This window comes from Felis catus, chromosome D4 (assembly GCF_018350175.1).
Source record: "Felis catus isolate Fca126 chromosome D4, F.catus_Fca126_mat1.0, whole genome shotgun sequence".
Lineage (NCBI taxonomy): Eukaryota > Metazoa > Chordata > Mammalia > Carnivora > Felidae > Felis > Felis catus.
Genome location: NC_058380.1, coordinates 21,501,565 through 21,518,906, shown reverse-complemented (window position 1 = coordinate 21,518,906; position 17,342 = coordinate 21,501,565). Strand labels below are relative to the sequence as shown.

The 17,342-nt window shown below is 40.9% G+C and overlaps 1 long non-coding RNA gene across 1 annotated transcript; it reads left to right on the top strand.

Moving 5' to 3' along the window:
* Positions 1–5,536: 5,536 nt before the first annotated feature.
* LOC109493613 lies at positions 5,537–14,267 on the top strand. Its single transcript, XR_002147891.3, has 3 exons — positions 5,537–6,044; positions 12,364–12,577; positions 13,508–14,267. It is a non-coding gene; the product is annotated as an uncharacterized LOC109493613 (long non-coding RNA).
* The last annotated feature ends 3,075 nt before the right edge of the window (positions 14,268–17,342 follow it).

Sequence of the window (17,342 nt, the reverse complement as noted above, 5' to 3'; positions counted from 1 at the left end):
TTTAAAAAAAAACAAATCTTAAAAAAACAATCTCTCCTCAATTCCTTGTCCCGAAAATGGAAGTCATAGAAGAGCTGTTGACAAGCTATTGTTTGTTTCTACAAAGAGTATGATAAGTAATGAAATACTTATCCTATTGGGAAAGGCAACTACGTAGTGGTCCTGGTAACTTTCATGTCTATTCATGCATTTAATCATTCATTCCTGATGGATTATTGCCTAGAATTTAAAAAGTAGAATAAGCTTGGGGAGCCTGGGTGGCTCAGTCAGTTGAACATCCGACTTCAGTTCAGGTCATGATCTCACGGTTCGTGAGTTAGAGCCCACATCGGGCTCTGTGCTGACAGCTCAGAGCCTGGAACCTGCTTTGGATTATGCGTCTCCCCCTCTCTCTGCCCCTCCCCTGCTCATGCTTTGTCTCTCTCTCTCAAAAAAAAAACAAACATTAAATAAACAAATAAACATTAAATAAATAAATAAACATTAAACAATTTTTTTTAATTTTTTTTTCAACGTTTATTTATTTTTTGGGGGACAGAGAGAGACAGAGCATGAACGGGGGAGGGGCAGAGAGAGAGGGAGACACAGAATCGGAAACAGGCTCCAGGCTCTGAGCCATCAGCCCAGAGCCCGACGCGGGGCTCGAACTCACGGACCGCGAGATCGTGACCTGGCCGAAGTCGGACGCTTAACCGACTGCGCCACCCAGGCGCCCCAAACAATTTTTTTTTTTTTAAATTAGAATAAGCTTGCATTGCATGACTTATGGGCAGTCATGCTTAGATTTGGCGATGTCTTGAGTGCCCTTCCAATTCTACCAAGGAAGTGGAGTTAGATTAATTTAGATGAACCAGGTTTTGCACAGTTGAAGAATATCTATAACAAAGAATAAACCAGACAATTTCGAAAGGAGCATTGCATTAGTTTCTCCAGAACGCTGGAGGCTGAGTTCTCAGGAAGCTTTCTGCTTAATGAGGAGCCCTTAGGAGAAAATAAGAGATCTTTTTCATAGTATTTCCATTAGGCAGCATTTGCTCCCAGCGTCCAAATTTCTCTTCATAGGAGTAATCGGGTCAACAGAAAGTAAGCAAGCCAATTTGATAATTTCGAGATAGTTTTTGAAATACTCTACCATTACAATGAGTAAGTTTCAGAACAGGTCCTCCCTCCAAAGCTATTTATGACAGTGTTTTTACTCTGTGACAATTAGGCCCTAGACCTTTGTGAAGGGCAGAGAATTCTGTAGGGAAGAAAAACTAGAGTTGAAAGAATTCCAAAGGACACTGATCAACTTTTAGAGTTTTGAAGGAATATTGCGACTTTGTTTCTTTATCACAATTAAAGGTAGATAAAATCTGTATCCATTGTAAATAAGCAAGATTTTTTTTAAGTCAATGTACTAATGGATACTGTTGCATGTAGTGCCTTGTAGGAACCAAGTCTTTGATTACTATAATTAAAATATACTTTGAAAAAAAATATATATATATATACTTTGAAAAAAAATCTCACAAAGGAAAACATTTGTTTGATGAAATATTTTAAATGCATTGATCCATATCAACACTGATATATACAAAATCTACGTTAGCTGTTACATCAAGACATTTTCTTTTTCATCAGAAATAGGACATTTTACACATAAAATATTTAAAAACCACCCAGTTCTTATTGGTAAGTGGTTAGAACAGTGGTTCTCATCCTTGGCTGCACATTAAAATCACTTAGGGAGCTTTTAAAAACTAGTGATGATTGAACCCTGCCTAGACCACTTGAGTCAGAGTCTTTGGGAGTGAGGCTCAGACGCTGATACTTTCGAGTGCTCCCCAATGTTTCAGTGTGCAATCAGGGTTGGAAACCACTGACATAGAACGCTTCCTTATCTCTCTAGCTGGCAGCAGTAATACGTTCCTCAAACTTCCTGTTTTTATACTTTCCACGCTTTTATAAAAAGTAGATGTGTATATATCACCTCTCCTCCTTTAAAGGGTAAGTTCCTGGAGGGGAGATCCTAAGCCCAATTCATCTTCGTCTTTCCACACTTTCTAACAAGGCCCCGGCAGACACCGTACTGAAAAAGTATCAGATGATTGAGTGGCTTAGTGTCTGATCGGCTGAATCAATCTACTTTCAGATTTTTAATTTCATAAACTCTAAGGAGTCCCTTTCAATGGAGTAGCAAAGTAATGATCTATGAGGAAATAAAAAATGAAAAATTAAGATTGGTTATTTGGTGATTCTTGTCCAGATAGCGCCTTAAATCTAATTGCAGGTAATTCTCTTGACATGTTCCTAGAGGCGAAGAAACAAATGATGTGATGATTTGCTTCAAAGACATTCTTGTACATTGTGTTCTGCTATAACTTTATAGTTGTCCTAAAGACAATAATATCAGTGAGTGGAAAGGGATTGCTTAGAAGCTAGATAAAAACTTTTTTTTTCCCATTAGGAGTGTAAGAATAATAATAATAATAATAATAAAGTGTTCGATATACAGTTGCATTTTGCTATCATAAACTAAATGTAACAAATGAGGGGCGCCTGGGTGGCGCAGCCGGTTAAGCGTCCGACTTCAGCCAGGTCACGATCTCCCGGTCCGTGAGTTTGAGCCCCGCATCAGGCTCCGGGCTGATGGCTCGGAGCCTGGAGCCTGTTTCCGATTCTGTGTCTCCCGCTCTCTCTGCCCCTCCCCCGTTCGTGCTCTGTCTCTCTCTGTCCCAAAAATAAATAAACGTTGAAAAAAAAAATTTTAAATGTAACAAATGAGTCCATCAGAATTGACCAGGATGAAAATGTTTATTTCTCCGTTACCCTTCAATTTACACATCCAAGAATCTGCTTTTTATTGTCATTAACGTGTGTCTTGTCTAGGCAACTAACTTGCAGCACAGCTCACAACTGAAAACTCTAGTTGAATGAACACTTTTACCTGATGAACCAAGGCAGCTGTATGTTCCTCCAGCAGGTGCAACGGCTCTTGTCTTCACAGCTATGGCTGGATAGTTACCAATCCTTACTGCATTAGAAACACCAGTAGTTCCGTATTATAGTTGTTCATACATTAAGTCACGCAGGTACCATAATCATGATTTTTGCCCTCTATTTACAAGCCCTATCCTATTTATTACTCATTTCATATTTTTAAAAGAGTTCATTGTCTTTTAGTTTAAATGGATTTGAAAGAGAAACTTCAAATCACTGTCATAAATAGAAGGGGCTTCTAATAGAAAATATATAAATATTAAAATAAAACATTTGTTCATCCCGCACACCATCAATGGCATGAGATCCATCGGGTGATGGGAAACACCAGCATAAGTAAAACTGTGTTCTTGAAATATCAGTTGCATCATATCTAAGTCATGTTGCCAAAACGCCTGAATTTAGAAACGCCTCTAAATTTTAATCACTATTTTAATTAAACTTAGAGGGGCAGAGGGAAAGTGTAACCCTCTGGCTATCTCCAGGCGAGTAGTTAAACTTTAATAAATCGTATGAAAAGGAGGACCACAGAACTCCCAACACGCTCCTCTGGAGACAGTTTACTGATGACCACACTGAATTTGTAACATCCAGGCAAACAGATGTCAGAATATGGAGCGCCTTAGTAATTATCACGGTTTGTAATCACTGACTTACGTGCCTACTTTTTCTTTGTTCAGGGTTAATTAATAGTTCCTAGACCACCACTCCAGGTTCTGTGAGAGCAGGGACCACATTCACTATTAGAGTCCGCATGATAGACACATAGTAATTCCTAAACTAATGTTAGGTACATAGATGACTAAATATTCTTTCTCGCATCTGGAAAAATCTCCACTTCCAAAGCGAACGTCCCCTTTACTCATGGTCTGCTCTGGTCTGAAATATCCTCCACTTGGGGATAACATTTTCATAGACCTCTTAGCACAACCCCCAAACCCACACTGTCTCCAGCTCCTAACCCCCACTGCATCTCCCCTCCCCACCCCCACCCCCATAATGGTCTCACTCCCTAGCACTCTATCTATGGCAGTTTACTTCTCTACGCAGGCAAGCTTCTGTAGGCACCCGGGGACCCAGATCTCAGACTGTCAGGAAGCCATGCCATGGAAGAAGGTGACAACTAGAAGACACATTTTGTCATCTTATATTATAATCCAGAGCCGCAGAAAGCACAGGGTTGGCTTGGCTTTATGACGTCAAGGACGACAAATGATGGCAGACTTGGCAAGTATCCTAGGTGACTAAGCAAAGAGCTTCACTGCGGAAGCAGCAAGTATCTTAAATGTTTCTTTCCCCACACCCCCTTTCCATCCACCCTTGTTGCCGTCCCTAGCATCACCTGAACAAAGAATCTAGGGAAACTAGAGCTGAGGAAAGGGCCCACAGAGGGAGGGGGGGAGGAGGGGGTTGGGGGGAGGGAGAGGGGGAGAGGAAGAGGGAGCAAGAGAGGGAGAGGGAGAGGATGAGGGAGAGAGATGGGGAGGTGGGGGTGGGGAATGAGGAACACCCGGCTATCCAATACCCAGAAAAAATTTGTTTTTAATTCCCTGGCTATCACAGATAGAGGCTGCTGCTAGCGTTTAAGATAAGATTAGTTGGTGTTGTGCTATCAGCGCCTCCACATTTTCCCTGCAGGGATTCCTTCTGACAGGCTGAGGCTGGAGGCATGTCTCAGGATTAACGCGAGCTAATGATTATACACTAAAGCTTTGGAACTGTTGGGACTAATAGGATTAAGCAATAGCGGACGCAGGTCCCCGTTCAGGTTAAAAATGCACTTTTTACATTACAAAGTCAGACAGATCCCTTTGAACATGCAATGAATATGGATGTTTTCAATTATCACAGTCTTCCAGGGCTATACGATATGGTAAATTAATCCCTTTAGAACATCGGAAACAGGACAAAATAGCCTTCTTGAAGCTGAAATCCCTCGTTTTAGATTTTCTTTCATGGGGATAAGCAGCGGTGCACCTCACATAATTAATCTTATTACAAACAGAGAGAAAGGGGACATTTTTTTTAAATGTGTAAAAATTGTTTAAATATTTGAGAAACTCCGGGAAAAAAAAAAGCGCACTTCGAAAACAACATCTCTTAATTAATTTCCAAAGAGTCAAAAAGACACACATAAGGCCTGAGAAGCCAATGTCCGGATGTGCGTTGGGATGGGTTTGTATTTCTCTGCGCTCCAGGCTGTTAGTGCCACAAGGAGGAAGGAAAAAATTAAGGTCACTTTAAAAAAAAATGAACAAAATAAATAACTGCCAGTAGAAAGCACTATTTCCAAGATATTTGAGTTGATCTGATCTTATGCTCCAGGTCCTGGGAGGGAAGGGGAAGGAAAAGGGCATAGTGAGATATTAATATTTTGCTGCTGCACAAAAGGGTCTCTGCTTCCCAGTAGATAAAACCATCCCTCAGAATAGCGGGAGAGTAAATCCCCATTATTGCAATTAAATGGGGCCGGTTGTGGACATTAGTAGCCGGCTGAACCTCAAGAGTTCTGTGTGTTTGATTGACTTAGAGAGGAGAAAGGGGGGGGGGGGCGGGGAAACACAACTATTTAGCCAAGAGGACTTTCCAGAGAAAGCTGTTTGAGCTGCCAGCAGGGAATGGAACTACTTGTACAACAGTCAGCATCTAGCAGGCTTGCAATCATGGGTTTGGTTCTTGAAAATGCATAAACCGACCATGTTTATATTTGGCCTGAGCATTATATGAACCATGTTTGACAGGGCCTAGAATCTTACTGTCTGATGTCACCCCCCGCCCCCTACAATGTGGATAAAGTCATCGCACGCAACTCCATTTTTTTAAACATTGCAAGATGAAAGGAAAACAGGAAGAAGGTAGACTACACCAGCTTCCCCCACTGAGTCCCTTCTTGGTTTATATTTTGTCCACCATGGCTTGTTTCTAGGACACTACGTGGATACTTCTTCCATCTGGGATCCAGATAAAATCTGAATGAAAGTAACAGGACACCAGAAGTGTTGCAGGATTTTTTTATCGTAATGCCTGGGATTTGTTGTCTCGCAGCTTCGAAGAATAAAGAGGTAGACACAAAATGAGCAACAGACAAAAGTTTATTAGAATATAGGATTAGAAAGGAAGCATCACAGGAAAGCTCTCTTTACAGAGAGGGGACCTTCGAAAGGGAATGCCCAGGGACAGTCGGTGAGGGTCCTTGTTTCATAAGTTTCTGGTCAGCCCTCCCCTTCCCTGTTGTTCCTTCTCAGGTTCTACCCTTATTGGCTTGATAGCTCTAGGTGCTGGGTGGCCCATTTCTGATTGGCTCGTTTTCATTGTATAAGGGGTGGCCTGTGGCTATACTTGGGTCTCTTGTCAAATAGCGGAGGGAAACCTCAAGGGGAGTAGGTGGGGTCTGTTAACATTCTTAAGAGGAACCTTTCCCTGAGGGGGTTTGCTGCGGTCAGACACTCCCAGCGTTGTTCCAAAATTTGTGTTTTTCCACAGCCAGGGATCTCAGCTCCTGTCCTTTCCCTCTCTGCCTATTTTATCCTATCTTTTCATAGAAGGAAAACGTGATGTAACTGGGCCATTCAAGTTCCATGGTGGAAGTCAGACAAAGACACTCAGGTGTCAAACTCCTTCAGTTTCCCAGTTTCCAGGCTATTCCTGGAGCACGACCTTTTATGCAGAGCAAAAGTCTAATGTTCCTTCTCCGCAGTACTGCTTGGCCGATTAAAATACCTAAACTAATGGTGTTAGCAAACTTTTATAAACATTCTGTTTTTCAAACTTTTGATCGAAAAAGTCACTGCTTGGGGCACCTGGGTGGCTCAGTTGGTTAAGCGTCCAACTCTTGATTTCAGCTCAGGTCACGATCTCACGGTTCTTGGGATTGAACCCCACATCGGGCTCCACACTGACAATGCAGAGCCTGCCTGGGATTCTCTCTCTCCCTCTCCCTCTGCCCCTTCCCCGCTCTCACGCATGTGCTCCCTCTCTCTCTCAAAAATAAATAAACTTAAAAAGACAAAAAAAAAAAAAAAGGAAAAAGTCACTCCTTGACAGAATGAAATGAAATTGCTACTTTAACTGGACTGCTTGGTATTCTTCTTTTTCTTTTCTTTTGCTTCTCTGTCAGTTCACAATAAATTCGGGAGATATAAGCTGATTTTCAGATATTTTACTGCTACTCCAGTAAAAGGCATCAAGAAAGCTATTGTGTTAAATATGTATGTCATCTCTTTTCTTGGAAGAAAACAGCAATTAATTATTTTTTCAGGTGGACTTAATCTCCCGTAATCATCATGCATATGACAATGACATATATTAATAAAAGTGCCAGTCAGCTGTAATGTGAGTGTGAATCACCTGGGATTGTCATTAAAATGGAGCCACTAGGGGCGCCTGGGTGGCTCAGTTGGTTGAGCATCCAACTCTTGGTTTTGGTTCAGGTCATGCTCTCACCCTTTGTGAGTTCAAGCCCCACATCGGGCTGTGCACTGACAGGGTGGGGCCTGCTTGGGATTCTCTCTCTCCCTTTCTCTCTCTTTGCCCCTCCCCTGCTTGTGCTCTCTCTCTCAAAAATAAATAAATAAACATTAAAAAAAAATGGAGATGCTGTTGCAAAGGTGTAGGGTGGGACCCTAGAGGCTGTATTTTCAACAGGCAATACAAATGCCAAAGGCCCAGGGGACCACACCTGGAACAGCAACATGTCATTAAGACACATTAAGACACCACAGACTTGTGGGAATCAAGCCTATGAACTCCATGCTTTGCTTTCCTAACACAACATGGAGTGAATCTGGCAATGAAAACACCCCATTTCTAGGCCTTTTTCCTAAATATCCAATCTCCCTTTCTACCAGGCATATCCTTTTTAAAAATTTTTTTTAAATTTATTTATTTATTTATTTACAGAGAGAGTGTGTGTGCATGAGCAGCGGAGGTGCAGAGAGGGAGAGAGAGAAAGAAAAAAAAATCCCAAACAGGCTCTGCACTGTCGGCACTGAGCCTCAAGTAGGGCTCAAACTGATGAACCATGAGATTATGACCTGAGTCGCAGTCAAGAGTCCATAGCTTAATGACTGAGCCACCTACGCACCCCCAGGCATATACTTAGTTTAGTTATTCATCCTCCAAAACTACTTTATGATAGATTTATCACATGAGTAGCTTCTCAACTATCATCTGGTTTCATTCTTCTGCATGTTGCTGTCCAGTTCTCCCAACACCATTTGTTAAAGAGACTGTCTTTTTTTCCATTGGATATTCTTTCCTGCTTTGTCAAAGATGAGTTGGCCATACTTTTGTGGGTCTAGTTCTGGGGTTTCTATTCTATTCCATTGGTCTATGTGTCTGTTTTTGTGCCAATACCATGCTGTCTTGATGATGACAGCTTTGTAGTAGAGGCTAAAGTCTGGGATTGTGATGCCTCCTGCTTTGGTCTTCTTCTTCAAAATTACTTTGGCTATTCGGGGTCTTTTTTGGTTCCATATGAATTTTAGGATGGCTTGTTCTAGTTTCGAGAAGAATGCTGGTGCAATTTTGATTGGGATTGCATTGAATGTGTAGATAGCTTTGGGTAGTATTGACACTTTCTTACACCATTCACAAAAATAAACTCAAAATGGATAAAGGACCTGAATGTGAGACAGGAAACCATCAAAACCCTAGAGAAGAAAGCGGGAAAAGACATCTCTGACCTCAGCCGCAGCAATTTCTTATTTGACACATCCCCAAAAGCAAGGGAATTAAAAGCAAAAATGAACTATTGGGACCTCATGAAGATAAAAAGCTTCTGCACTGCAAAGGAAACAATCAACAAAACTAAAAGGTAACCAACGGAATGGGAAAAGATATTTGCAAATGACATATCGGACAAAGGGCTAGTATCCAAAATCTATAAAGAGCTCACCAAACTCCACACCCAAAAAACAAATAATCCAGTGAAGAAATGGGCAGAAAACATGAACAGACACTTCTCTAAAGAAGACATCCGGATGGCCAACAGGCACATGAAGAGATGCTCAACGTCGCTCCTCATCAGGGAAATAGAAATCAAAACCACGCTCAGATATCACCTCACGCCAGTCAGAGTGGCCAAAATGAATAAACCAGGAGACTACAGATGCTGGAGAGGATGTGGAGAAACGGGAACTCTCTTGCACTGTTGGTGGGAATGCAAACTGGTGCAGCCACTCTGGAAAACAGTGTGGAGGTTCCTCAAAAAATTAAAAATAGACCTACCCTATGACCCAGCAGTAGCACTGCTAGGAATTTACCCAAGGGATACAGGAGTACTGATGCATAGGGGCACTTGTACCCCAATGTTTATAGCAGCACTCTCAACAATAGCCAAATTGTGGAAAGAGCCTAAATGTCCATCAACTGATGAATGGATAAAGAAATTGTGGTTTATATACACAATGGAGTACTACATGGCAACGAGAAAGAATGAAATCTGGCCCTTTGTAGCAACGTGGATGGAACTAGAGAGTGTGATGCTAAGTGAAATAAGCCATACAGAGAAAGACAGATACCATATGGTTTCACTCTTATGTGGATCCTGAGAAACTTAACAGAAACCCATGGGGGAGGGGAAGGAAAAAATTAAAAAAAAAAGAGGCTAGAGTGGGAGAGAGCCAAAACATAAGAGACTCTTAAAAACTGAGAACAAACTGAGGGTTGATGGGGGGTGGGAGGGTAGGTGATGGGTATTGAGGAGGGCATCTTTCGGGATGAGCCCTGGGTGTTGTATGGAAACCAATTTGACAATAAATTTCATATGTTGAAAGAAAATAAAAAATAAAAAATAAACTACCATCTGAATGAATTACAAGTCCATTAGAAATTTTGCTTTTCTTCAACCACCTTGAAAAGGGACAACATTATTCCATCATCCGCAAGTGAAGTTTATTCAAATACTATTACAGTTAGAGGCATTTCGTATATTACGGCAGTTTGATCAGCAGTACACACATTAAAAATTCCTATTAAGGGCTATTTTCTTTTTTTAAAAAATTTTTTAAAAATGTTTATTCATTATTTTTGAGAGAGAGAGAGAGAGACAGAGTGTGAGCAGGGGAGGGGCAGAGAGAGAGGAAGACACAGAATTTGAAGCAAGCTCCAGGCTCTGAACCGTCAACACAGAACCCGACGCGGGGCTCTAGCTTGCTGACTGTGAGATCATGACCTGAGCTGAAGTCGGATGCCCAGCCGACTGAGCCACCCAGGTACCGCAATGCTAGACCATTTTCAACAGAAAAAGAGCTAATTCCGATATTAAGACTGAACAACGTTCCCTCTGAAAGTTTTAAATAAAATCTTATTTTTTCCCCAATTCAGTACATTTAACAGTGCTCCTTAGGTATTGTGCAGCCCCATATACACCCCTGCCATTGAGAAGGAGGAGGGTAGAGAAGAAAGCATTGATGTAACAATTGCAGGCCTCGTCTTCACCCTCTGATAGTTCTTGTACTACTGGGAGAAACAGAAATGAATGCACATTTACAAATCACTGTCGTCTATACAGCAGTAAAGGTAAATCCAAAGTCTAACCGGGACACAAATAAGTAAGTAAATGATTGTTGAGTAGCACTAGGGAAAGGTATAATAAAGAAAAGAAAATATGAGAAAAGTTTTGAAGGATGAATAGAAGCCCAGGAAAGTCCAAGGAAAGGAAATTGAAAACACATTCCATTAATACAATAAAGGAAAACACTAAATTGAACAGACTTGTGTCAGAAGATCAGGGTGGCTTCAAAGTGTATGGGCTGCATATTTCAGCCCAGCACATAATCCCTACTGCAACACAGGTTCTGAGTACAGAAGGCTGGAAATAGACACATTCTCTGCTTCATTCCGTCCCCTGGGCTCTCTAGGGAGTAGTAACATGGACTATAGAATTAAGGCTGAATCTCCCGGCTCCTTTGACGTCACCGTGAGCCTGTTTTTACAGCACTCGTTTCGCACAGTGGTTAGCACATAGAATTTCTAAGCTGGTTGGTAAATTTTCATAACCTCAAGAAAGACAGGCCTGCCAAAACATGGCACATTGGGATCCACTGGCGCACAAGCTCTCCATACTCGTGCCTCACGTCCTAGGATGGGTGCGGATTGAGAAGAACCACTGTCTCTTCCTCCTGCTTTAAACTTTGGGCTGCGTGGCAAATAACAATAATAGCAATACAATTTGATACTACACTCAAGAGAGCTCAAAAGTGACTTAAAAAATTCATTCATCCACCGTTGATCACATAGTCAGCTCGATTTTCAGCAATGCGAGGCAAGAGGTAACAACGACAACAACAACAAAAGTGTGCGTCCTTCAAAAGAAGTACAGATTAGCCACGAAGGTAAGACACCCCCATACGATAGTGGATCCGTGATAACAGATTTGACCCTTAAAATTTGGAAAGATTAGACATAACAAATTGACACCGTGGATGAAAATCTTTGCATCCTTTGTACTAACATCACACAAAGTGTAACATAAATTCAGAAATAAGTTATTACAGTGCTTGCAGTAGGCATACATTGGATGTAATGACAACCACTGATCAGTGAAAACAAAGGTTATGCCACGGAAAGGATTATCGGAGCCCTTGATGTATATTCAGGCACACAATTAGAGGAAGAGGCCTTGAAACACTGCCATTAACAGTATGTCTACCTTTCACGATCACTTTAAATGCACACAGTTTTTAAATAAAGTTTTATTGGGGCGCCTGGGTGGCGCAGTCGGTTGAGCGTCCGACTTCAGCTCAGGTCACGATCTCGCGGTCCGTGAGTTCGAGCCCCGCGTCGGGCTCTGGGCTGATGGCTCAGAGCCTGGAGCCTGTTTCCGATTCTGTGTCTCCCTCTCTCTCTGCCCCTCCCCCGTTCATGCTCTGTCTCTCTCTGTCCCAAAAATAAATAAACGTTGAAAAAAAAAATTAAAAAATAAATAAATAAATAAATAAATAAAGTTTTATTATTAACCAGTGTGTCCAATCCCATTTCTCTAATTGACATTCCATTCTTTCCTTCCCTTTGCAGTCTGCTTCGGCCACTGTCTTTGAACTATGTGCCTTCTCTGTGAAGCTGAAAATGAGTCCCTGGTGATTTAAATTCTCTGAACCCTATCTTCCGTGGTGCCTCAATCACTCCTTAAGTGGCTGGCAGATATTTGTTTCCAATCAGAGATGTTCATTACATGAATGATTAGGAAGCATGGTAGACGGGGCTAATTGTTGAAGGCCAAGAAAGGGACATTAAACACATCTTATCTGAAGCTCTCATCGATTGTTAGTAACGCGTTAAATGTTGCCCTGGTGCCTTGAACTAGTTAATGGTATTAAACTTGTAAGTAGAGTGACTTTGACTCTGGGGAGAAACTAACTCGATATTATTTTTCCACAGGGCTCAAAACCTTTACACAAAAGCCAGCCAAATGTTCCTAATTCTAGGGAACATGTTATTTTAGCCTTCATGATGATGACTCAACCCTGTGCCTCACTGCTATGTAAGATTCCAACAGAGATGACATTTTGCAATCCAGAGAAGCAACATGTCCCCTGTCTGGAGGTGAACTGAGAAATAGTTCACTTCAAATGGGCCTCTAAACAGCTGTCAGGTCAGAATAACTGTAAGTCATTACCTATCTGAGCCATGTTGAACCAGTGACTTTTAAGTGGTGAAAATCTCTGTATCATATTACTAATCTCACTGGCCAACGGTGACTGTGTCAACAACCAACATTCCCTCTTAGTAAGCAGGCAAAAATAATACATGGCCCATGATTTGGAAGGTAAAGGAGCAGTTGAGAGGTTGAAAAGTTCAGGAAGTGAGGAAGTTGAAAATACACCTCCTCAGAGCTTTGCCTCCAGAATGATTCACGACAACCTGTAAGTCGCAAATGTGCCACAAAAGGATTCACTCCAACTTCTTACCGGCTAATGTTTAGCGATGCAGACCTTCTCCACAAAGACACAGCGTCCTCCACTCATAATTAGCTCTAGAGGTTGGACCCAATTTTCTGACCAATTAGCAGCTCAAGGGTCTAAAATTAAAGAAATAAGGAGCAGCTGTAAGTCTCTAACCACGATTACTTATAAACCCTTCAAATCTAGACTCAAAGAGCTTCCCTATAGTTTTGCTCAATTGATTAACTTCGACTGGCTTATCACTAAACTATTCATTTACTTTAAGAATCCACTAAAGCCTTAGATAAAATGCATTTCATGTCTCTTCTTGGGCCTCTAATAATTAGCTGTGTCTACCAGTTCTTTTAATCTCTCATTTAATGAGCACCTCCAATCTTTAATAATTTAAAAGGATATCAAGCCAAGTATCCATTAAAAAGAACCATTCTAGGCAGCATAAACAGTAAGTGTTAAGTCAGTAGAGAATAGCACATAGAGCCCTGTTGCTTTCTACTTCAAGAGCACTTGAAAACTATGGGATTATTTCAAAACATTACACTTCACTGCTATTTATTTTAGTTGGCTTACAGGCAAAATTAAATATAAAAAAATGAGCATGAAACATTTTTTTTTTTTTGCAGATTCAGAGGAGAATCACGCATTGCACCATCCAGCTTAACTCGTATTTCTGAATATACTACAACTCACCATATTCACCACCCCCCCATGTGTTGGCCAAGAACTAGCTAGGTTCAAGTGTAACTTAACCACTAATTTTGACTCTTCCCATTCCTGACCCAACTTAAAACTCTTAATTGTTCCAAGTATCTTACCCATGAATTGTTTTATACTGCCTCAGAGGACGAGACTTCCACACCCATGAATGGGTTTTGCAAGAGACTGATATTGGACCACGGGTATTTCCTTACTCCTGGAAGATCGTGAGAAGAAAGTTGGCTCCAGAGTATGTTCATCTTGTTAGTAGACCTGCAAAGAGCCCAAGTATCACCCACCAAACTAACCTCAGTCACCTGAAGGAGGTTTGCAACAATAGTTGTAACATTCCCTTCCCTCTATCGTAGACTATACAATGTGACTTTGCCCTGTCTTCCATCTTGAGGTGGAGTCTAGTTCCACACCCCTTGAATCTGGGCTGACCTTATGATTTTCTTTGGCAAATTACATGTGGCAAGTAATTGTGCCAATTCTGAGTCCAGGCCTTAAAATAACTTACGCATTTCCATTGCTGTCTTGGAAATGTCCTGCTGCCTTGTGAACAAACCCAAGCTACTCTGCTCTAGAATGGGAAACGACGGAGGGGCGCCTGGGTGGCTCATTCGGTTAAGTGGCTCTTGATCTTGTCTCAGGTCATGATCTCATGGGTTCGTGAGTTCAAGCCCCGTGTTGGACTCTGTGTTGACAGTACGGAGCCTGCTTGAGATTCTCTGTCTCCCTCTCTCTCTGCCCTTACACTCCTCTCAACATTAAATATAAATAGACATTTAAAAAAAATGGGAAACCATGAAGTTAAGTGTCACAGCTAAAGACCATCCTGGTAGCCAACCTTGGCTAACCCAGCAGCTAATACAGATACAACTAGAGATCTTGCTCCAAGAGCAGAACCACCTCGTGGAATCCAGCCTAAATTGTGGACCCACAAATCTCAAGCCAAATAACTAGGTATTGTTGTCTTAAGAGTTTAAGTTTTGAGGTGGCCTGTTATTTAGCAGAAGCTACTTGCTATAATGACCCAAATTTTACTACTTGGCCTGCTGGGAGTTTTCTGTATAGCCTCAGGCCCCAAACCACCCAGCACTAGCAAAACCAAACAGACTTTCGAAACTAGACTCCAAATTTCCAAGTTACTTTCGACCTAGGAAATCACTGTATCACCACCTTTAACATTTTTGCAGTACTTCCAAATTGAACATCATACACATTCTTTACAAATCCCAAGGGAGTCACAGTAATGATCCTGATTGCTATAAAACCTGAAATTCTACGATTTCCCACACATGAAATCTCCTACATTAATTGCAGGTATGTGTGCTAGGAAAACATTTTTGATTAAAAAAATCGCTATCCTTATCAAGTATATTAATACCCCATGCATATTTATTTGAATATCTCAGTAGCATCAGAAGATGCTTTTGGAGCTCTCAAACCAAGAACTTTCTAGGCATTACTAAGTACACAGGCAGATTACAGCATCAATATTTTCATTAGCAACTGATTTGCAAGACTGTAGTAGGAATAACTTACATACTTTTTCCCTAATAGACCTACTTCAAAGAATAACTACTGAAACAGTTCTGATACTTTCTGATGACTTCAGGAGATAAGGCTGAACATGATCTGGGGCAGCCACACCAATGATGTCATCAGGCTTTTCCTAGCGAGTGGAGATAACATTACTGGGATGTCAGTATTGATGTCTGTATCTTAATATGCTTATGCGCTGATATTTTTAAGCATCGGTCAGCAAACGACAGCATGGAAGAGGTGGGGGAGGTGTAAGAGGAAATGTAGTGTTTTGTTTTGTTTTTTCATCCAGTTCTATGAGTCCAACAGAAGAAAGACACTTCCTGTATCTCTGAATCAGCATGGGGACAACACTGGCCAGCAGGCCCTGAGTTCCCTCTGCCTGTATCTTCTCCCTCATCCGCATTATCATGCAATCCCTTCCAAAAGACTAATTCAGACAAAATATACCCTTGATTCATTTTTTTTTCTTTTACTGTAAGCCACTTAGAATACATACTTCCAAACCCATCAAGAGTCCCTAAGCACTGTTTTGCTTGGAAGGCTAGTCACTATTTAGAGAACCCAAAATACCAATCTCATTTGAACACAGATATTAACACAGTCCAACTTTGAACACAGTCCAACTTTGTTTTGATTCCTTGCTGTATTTTCTAAGAAATAAATAGCAACTTTCTATTTGCTTAGAAAATTAAGAATTCTTAGGAGCTTATTTGTTCTGAAACAGAATTAGTTCTCTTGATATTTCCACAGGTGTAAAAAACAAAGAAACAAAAAAAACTAGCCGTTGATAATCTCACAGTAAAGAGAACACAGAATGATGCGTGTGGCCATGTGTAAATTAGATAAACAATAATGCAAATTTGTTTTGAAATTTTGCCTTAAAATCACATCACCTATTCAGTAAGCCAAGGTAAGGCAAGGAAAATGCCAGATGCATTTTTCTGACCACTACACATAAGCTTATATTTAAACAGGGGAAAGATTCAGATCTCCTCAGAATTACATGTTTGTTATTTTACAGCTTTGTAAGAATTAGTGTACTTTTGCATAATAAAAACTTCAATGTTAGTGAAACACGTTCATTGAGCACTTATTAGCACACACTCAAACCCTGTACTATGGTTGTTGAGTACATTGTCGCATTTAATTTTTATAACAGCCCTGTGGATGATTTCTTTTCCTAGAATGTTGTTGTATATTTTCTAAAAAGAGTTATTCCTAAAATCCAGCTTTCTGATATCAATGATATAGGATAAACCAAATCACTTTCTTCTGTACACCAAACTCTGGCTATGCTGGCTTTGGTTAAAGTGCAACTTTTTGTGATAGTCCCTCACAAGCCACTCATTGGCCCAGGATGACCAGGGCACAGATGGATAAGTCATGCTTTTATTCTAAACCCAAGAGGGCTCACACAGATGTCTCTGAGAGTCAGGGGGGACGTCATCAGGTCTCACCTCTCAGATCGCCCTAATTGTTTTTCCAAAAACTTGGGTTCCCACCAGGTTGGCTAGGGCATAAAGATTCTTACAATAGTAAAATAGTGGAGGGGCGCCTAGGTGGCTTTGTTGGTTAAGTGTCTGACTTGATTTTGGCTCAGGTCATGATCTCCCTGTTCATGAGATCGAGCACCACATCGGGCTCTGTGCTGATAGCACAGAGCCTGCTTGGGATTCTCTCTCTGCCCCTCCCCAGGTCTCTCTCTCTCTCTCTCTCTCTCTCTCTCTCTCAAAATAAATAAAATTTTTTTAAAAATTAAAAAAAAATAGTTGAACAACCTAGGACATAGGTACGTGGCTTCAGGAAGTATCCCCATTCCTCAACTCACATAACCATCATTTTACTTACAGGTCACAGGGTTTTACAGTTACTATTACCAATGTATAGAAAAGATTTTCCAAAAATACTTTTTTTCGAGAATGATACTCTTATTCCATAGAATGCCTAGTAATTTCAAAGGTAAATATATATTATTACAATAAAGAGATATGGCAGTCACCTTAACCAAGTGATAAAACTTAGTGACATCAATAATAAGACAGCATGAGGTCATATGTCTCTGTGAAGCAGTGAGAAGTACACAGGGGGCCCAAAAAGTGTTCTTACCAAAAACATTTAAATCTAAATATGAGGAAACAACTACAGTCTGGGACATTTCACAGTGCAATTTACCTGGACTCTTTTGAAAAGCTAATGCTATAAAAAAACAAA